This window comes from Adiantum capillus-veneris, chromosome 5, assembly GCF_014529385.1.
Source record: "Adiantum capillus-veneris isolate H3 chromosome 5, ASM1452938v2, whole genome shotgun sequence".
Classification (NCBI taxonomy): domain Eukaryota; kingdom Viridiplantae; phylum Streptophyta; class Polypodiopsida; order Polypodiales; family Pteridaceae; genus Adiantum; species Adiantum capillus-veneris.
The window spans coordinates 145007928-145015379 of NC_140935.1; positions in this window are offsets into that span (position 1 = coordinate 145007928).

A 7452-nucleotide genomic window follows, 5' to 3' on the forward strand; every position below is an offset into this window, starting at 1 on the left:
AGTGCAAGGAGAAAAGGAGAATTTCCAACCTAGAATAGACAAAAGTAGGGTAACAATTTGAAAAACACCGCTAATTTTTTAAAATTTCCACTTGGCAAACTCAAGGAAGTGAAATTTGCATGCTTGAAAAAACCATTTTTCCCGAGCACTAGGAGGAAAGGAACTTTGAAAAATCCGAACACTATTGATGCAAGGGTAGATCAAGCCTAAGTGCCTTTATGATTCGATGGACACCTGCAACAAGAATTCGTGGAAACTTGGGCCTCAACTTAATATCGTGCCCATTTCAATTTCAAAAATGCCAGTTGAGGGCAGGAGGAAAAGGAGGAATTGTGCCCAAAAATCGAAAAAAATAGTGTGAAAAGCCAAAAAGGTAACTTGCTTTTTTAACATCTCCTCTCGCCAAAATCTCGAGTTGTCTCTTCTCGTGTTTTCGATAGTCTCTAGTGTTCGGGAAAAATGTGCCTCAGCTCAATATCTTGTCGTTTCCAATTTCAAAAATGCTGGTTGAAGGCAAGGGTTTCGAAAAGGAGAAATTCCACCCCAAAATAGAGAAAAATAGTGTGAAAAACCCAAAAAATACTAATTTTCTAAAATGTCATACAATTTGAAAAACACCGCTAATTTTTTAAAATTTCCACTTGGCAAACTCAAGGAAGTGAAATTTTCATGCTTGGCAAAACCATTTTTCTCAAGCACTGGGAGGAAAGGAACTTTGAAAAATGCGAAGACTGTCGATGCAAGGGTAAATCAGGTCTAAGTGCCTTTATGATTCAACGGACACCTGCAACCAATGTTCGTGGAAAACTGCGCCTCAACCTAATATCGTGCCGATCTCAATTTCAAAAATGTCGGTTGAGGACAGGAGGAAAGGGAGAAATTATGCCCACAAATCAAGAAAAATAGTGTGAAAAGACAAAAAGGTAACTTGCTATTTTAACATTTCCTCTCCACAAAATCTCGAGTTGTCTCTTCCCGTGTTTCTGATAGTCTCCAATGTTCGGGAAAAATGTGCCTCAGCTCAAAATCATGTCGTTTCCAATTTCAAAAATGCCGGTTTAGGATATTCTAGCAGGTCTTTATGCAAGCCGTAATGAGGCTAAAATCTGCTTTGTTGCGTAAGGAGCTAGAGTCGAAGATTATGCATGAGGAAGATGATATGGACACTTTCCTTGCTAGTGTCAAGGATATCAATGAGCAACTTATTTCTGCAGGTGAAGTTATTTCAGATAGTTCCCTTGTGCAGACTGTTCTTGATGCCTTACCAGATTCTTACCAGACTTTTGCTAGTACTTGGAGACTATGACCCAAGGAAATCTACAAGTTGTCAAGTTTGATGCATTATGCACATTGTTGTTGCAAGAATCACTTTACAGAAAAAACAGGGCTAGACAACGTGCAGTTGAACAGGCTTTTATTGCTTCTCAAAGAAAGGGTGATAACAGCAATGCAGCCTCTTCTTATGGTTCTGCTGCGAGTGGAAAAACTTCTGTTCCTAATGCTATTGCTGGCAGCACTTCGTCTGGCAATTCTGGTGATAAGGACAAAAAGAAGATGCGTTGCCATTATTGTAAAGCTAATGATCACTTGATCAAGTCGTGTCCTAAGTTGAAGGCCAAAGAGGCTGAGAAGAAAGAGGATGGTTCCACTGCAAATGCTGGTTCCACTACATTGTTGAGTCTTCTGTGAAAGGAGACTGTGTTGCTGATATTGATGCAGAATGGGTTTTAGCGCAGAGTGCACTTACAATCCTGCTGTCCATGATGCAAGCTTGTCAGTTGCTGCAGATTCACATGTGTGGTATTTTGACAGTTGTGCTACAAATCACATTACCTCACATCGTGAATTGTTTACCTCTCTCGAGTCTGTCCCTCATGGGAATTTAGTCACTTGTGCCAACAATGCCTCTTATCCGGTTCAAGGAGTTGGAAAGATTGTGCTTACTGCTGCAAATGGCAGTTCCTTCACACTTGTTGATGCACTTTATGTACCTGGGATCAAGAAGAATCTCTTGTCTGTATCTGCACTTGCTAGACTTGGACTTATAGTCAAATTTGTGGATGACATATGTACAGTTCATGATCTCAGTTTTGGTGATGAAATTGTTGCATCTGGCCTTTTGTGCCATGGGCTGTATAAGCAAATGATGTTGCAGATTCAAGGGCTATTTCAGATGCAAGACTTTGGCATGCACGTTTTGGTCATCTTAATTTTGCTAGTTTGCTGTGTTTGCAGTAATCTGATATGGTTGCTTCTTTTCCGCCTCTTGAAGCACCTGTCAAACATGTTTGTGAAGGCTGTATTTTGGGTAAGATGCAGCGTTCTAAATTTCCAAAGGATGGTTCAAGCGGGACACATGCAGGTTGCAACTTGTGCATAGTGATGTTTGTGGGCCCATGCAAACTTCGTCCTTGGGCAATTACCTTTACTTCGTGACTTTCATTGATGATTACTCCAAGCATGCATGGGTATTTCCGCTTAAAGCGAAGTCCGAAGTTTTTATGTGCTTCAAACAATTTCTGGCTATGGCTGAAAATGTCTCAAGATGTACTATGGGCACCCTCCATTCCGATCGAGGGGGGGAGTATATGTCTCATGAATTTAATGCATTTCTGGCTAGTCATCGTACAGTGCCTTATACACCGCAGCAAAATGGTGTTGCTGAGAGGAAAAACAGGTCACAAACGGAAATGACACGATGTATGGTCAAAAGTCAAGCTTTGCCGCATTCTTTTTGTCTTGAGTCCATCATGTGTGCCACTTATGTACTTAATAGGTGTCTGTACAAAATCTTTGCACTCTATTACTCCATATGAAGCATGGCATGATAAAAATACTTCTATTGAGCATATACGTGTTTATGGCTATTTAGCATATGCTTACACAGTGCAGAAAATTGGATGATAAGGCTGTCAAATGTATTTTTGTTGGTTATAATGCTGAAAGCAAAGGTTACAGGTTGTATCATCCGCAAACAAAACGAATTCTGGTTTCACGGGATGTAGTGTTTGTGGAAGATTCTGTTCAACCCTTGTTGTCATGTACTAGAGACAGTAATGTAAGCTCACAAGATATTTATGACACTTTGTTGCCTCTTTTTAGTGATGGAAATACGAATGTAAGTTTGGACTTGAGGATTGCAAACCTATTGCCACTCCCATGGAAACAGGTTTGAACTTGAGTCTACATGATGCTGGCAATCCTGCTGATGTCACTCTTTATCCTGCCCAGGGTCTAAGCATTGGCAGGTTGTCAAGAGGACTTTTCGCTACCTTAGTGGCACTTTACATCTTAGCTTGTTTTATCCCAAGGGGGGATCATTACCGCCAGACTTACATGCTTTTCGGACTCAGATTGGGCTGGTTGTTTTGACACGCGAGTGTCCACAAGTGGCTTTTGTTTCATGCTTGGCAGTTCATGTATATCATATTGAGCAAGAAGCAACCTACTGTGGCCACTTTGAGTTGTGAGGCTGAGTACAAGGCAGTCTTCACAGCTACGGTTGAGTGTGTATGGCTTAGACGACTTATGGCTGATTTGGGTGTTGGACAAGATACTGCCAACACTATCTACACTGACAGTCAGAGCACATTGATAGTTGCAAGGAACCCAGTTTTTCATGCTCACATAAAGCACATTGAGGTGCATTACCACTATGTCATGGAGAGGCTCTCAGCAAGAGAGATCAGCTTGGCTTATGTGCCAACACAGGACAACCTTGCAGATCTTTTCACAAAGGCATTGTCCCATGAGAATATTGAAGCTTTCCACAAAGCTTTGGGCTTACTCCCCTTTGTGGACTGATCATGTCCTCAGGGCATGGCACTTCCCTTTACTCATGTGCCAGCTCTTGTTCACCGCATCACTCCAGGGGGAATTTGTTACCATATACATGTGGTAGTGATGTGTGTGAACACACTAGGACCACCGGGCATTTTTTCCCTCTTTAGGAGGATTTTTCCCCCGAGCATTGTATATACGCCCATCACTCTAGGGCTATCTATCTTTCCATTGCATACTAAGAAACACACTCTCTATTGTGTGCCTTGAGCTTCCTTAGTCTTCTCCAAGCTGTGTGTGTTTCTCTGCAACCCTAATTGTGGACAACATGTGGGGAATTAGAGATGCTCTGTAAACTCGAAACCAGATGAGGGTCTACAAGAGAAAGATAAGGTATAGCAAGTATGGCCGCATTTAGTGAAGTGCAAGAAACTTGAGTCAAGACGACGTTTCGACATGATCTTCGGCTTGCACAAAACGTGAGGTGATGCAACATGCAAGGACACGTCAGGCTCTCACGCGCTATTGCAGGCAGACTTGACTTCCGCGTGTAAACATAGGCAATACTAGGCATGCTCAGATCCTCGAACTTTGACAAGCCCTAGATTATGCCGCCTGTGATAAAGACTACATAGCATTCAAGGTGCAGTCATGCGAAATTCTGCTTGGAGCCCGCCGACTCTCAGTCTGCGTTTGCGTTCGACCTTGCCAGTTCACCTATAACGACCTACTCTCACATGCTTTCTCCTAAAGGTCTAAAAGAATACTGGCCATCCATGTAGATGTCATCAGTTAAAGTATGCCTAAGCTAACCCAACACTAGGGCCTTTCTTTAGCAGGCAAAAAAAGTTGAATAATATTTTCAAGTATTTTTTGATAGGACAAAAATGTTGATTGCTTGAGATAAGATAGTGGGAACTAATTTAAATAAAAAGTATGTAAATCTAATGATAGACATGTCTTGAGTTTTGAAATATGAAATGAATGCTCATTAATTAAGGAAAGGATTTTGAGATGCCTTTGAAAGCATGAAACCTTGAAGGCCTTATAGATTAAATGATAAAGACTTAGCATAATGCTTTGCTCCACAAATCCTGAGAGTGACCTTTTTATTTTGAGAAGTTCTTTCATCCATATTTTCATTTTAAGAAGTTCTCTAGCCAGTTGAAACTTGAGTTGAAACTTGAGGTAACAGACTAAAGTTATCATTTTTGTTAATTCAAATTTTAAGGAAGGGATCTATCTTTTAGAGCTTTAATTTTTAAAGATTTTTTTTATTTTTATTTTTATAGATTTTAAAGCTAAGTTTAGAACTTAAGGATGTAGAACTTTTAAAGGAACTCTTCAACCACGACTCAGAGTTTTTTTTTTTAAAGAAGGTAAAACTTTGAATTAAAGAAAGTGAAAAGATAACATAGACCACAGATAGGAGGAGGGTCACCCCGAGGTGCTAGAGTTTTAGGACTTAAAACTTTAGAGCTTTTAAAGTTAGATTTACAATTTAGGGATCTAGAGTTTTAAATTTGTAAAGGGGGCACTAGAGCTTAAAGATGTAGAATTTTTAAAATGAGGTCTAGAGCGTAGAGCTCTAAAGCTTAGGAGTGCTATTGTAATTCAATTCTTTGTGCTTATGTGTTTTTTTTCTTTTAAAGCTTAGAGATGTAGAGCTTTAAAGTGGGATCTAAACTTGGATCAAGGCCTAAAATCGACACCTATTTTTTTGTCAAGGGCTATTTTGCCTATCAAAAAAAGTGCTTTGAAAAAACCTCATGTCATTTGATATGCTAGAATCTCAAAATTGCCTGTCATTTTTTGTGTTTATACCCTTGAGTTAAGGTTATATATGGCAAATTATATAAGTTGATCGCATTACACAAAGCATATGAAAGGGGTGTTTTTATTGCATCCTTTTCAACTCAAATCATGCAAAGGTGTTTCTATCTCAACAAAGAACCTGATAAATCTATGATAGCAAGAACATAACCCAAGCAAGCTACAATTCTCATGTAACTTTGTTGGTTCTGGTGAATCCTGTATCGCTTGAATCTTAGTCAAATCCATGCAAACTCCTCCTTTAGAAACAATGTGTCCTAAGAAGTGAATCTCCTCCATGAAACAATCATTCCTTCCATAGAGTCTCAAATACCATCTTCAAATGCTCCATATGATCTACTGATACTTGGAAAACATGAGCATTTCATCAAAGAATGTCCACGCACAATCTCCATGCGGTCGAGAAATCATGTCCATCATGAGATTTCAACATAGAAGGAGCATTTGTCAAAACAGCATAACACAAAACTCATGCAACCCAAAGGTGGTTTGGAAAGCTGTCTTAAGCACATCTGCTAGATTGACCCAAACCTGATGATATCCACTCTTGAGATATATCCTATTGAAAATACAAGACTCCAAGGGGTCCACCTCAAACTATGTAATTGTAGCATGAGAGTTTACTCAGAGGGGTATTCTACATACCAAAGAGTTATAGAATTACATGTACAAGAGGGGTTTAAAAATGAAAAGCTAAAAAGAAGTTACATGTTTATAAATTAAGAGGGGTCTTTTAAATCATGATGAAGTGTGTGACGGTAGAGGGGTTATAAAAATACCTCTTGAACGCACACGCTATAGGTATTTTTTAAAGGTGGACCCCCTCGTTAGAAGACCCACTCCTACAACCTATCCAAAACATCATCAATAACCTTGGAATAGAAACTTTTTTTTAATCGTGATCTTGTTAAGTGCTATGTAGGCAATGCACATTCTTCAACATCCACCCTTATTCTCCACTAGCAAGATTGGAGAATATAAGGGAGAAAAACTAGGACATATCAATGCCTTCTCTAATGAATCATTAGCCCAGTGCTCTGTATTGCTCTCTCTCTCTTTCTCTCCTGCCATGTCACACTTAGTAAGTTTATGGGGTAATCATCTATCTTCATCTTGATATTAATTTTGTGTGTGTGTGTGTGTGTGTGTGTGTGTGTGTGTGAGAGAGAGAGAGAGAGAGAGAGAGAGAGAGAGAGAGAGAGAGAGAGAGAGAGAAAATACCACTACTCTATATCGACTCTAATGATATAGTGTATGCGCATGCATACACTATGGATGCTTGTCGATTCTAATGATATACATTGAATTAGTACGACTGCTTGTAAAGTTGTCCCTTGTGTGTTCTAGTCATAATACTCTTATCATCTTATCTAAATGTGTTCAAAATATTTTGTTCAAGAAACCATGGGAATTATAATGTGCTAGCATTTGAAGATGTAGATCACCTTTAACTTGATTTGGAGATGTGAAGCATGTACAAAACCCCTGCGTTCTGGATACCCTTAACAATCTAGCCCTCGAAGAGGGGCATAAAACTTGTGCCCGTACTCAATTTTCTCAAATAGTTTTTGTCCAGATGAAAATTCTATCTTAATCTCCTTTTAAGTAATCAAATCCAAGAAAAAATTTCAAGCCTCAAGGTAAAATGGTAATGTGATGTTTCACAATCTTATATGATCTTAATGTGATGAGAAACTAGGAGTGTGGAAGAACAAGAATACACACAGTATAAAAATGAATGTTTGATTGCAAATCCGTGCACATGAGGCTTGCAAATCCTTGCACATAAGCCTTCATTTTACGGCTGGTAAGTGAAAATGGAAAGCTCATGAATGATGG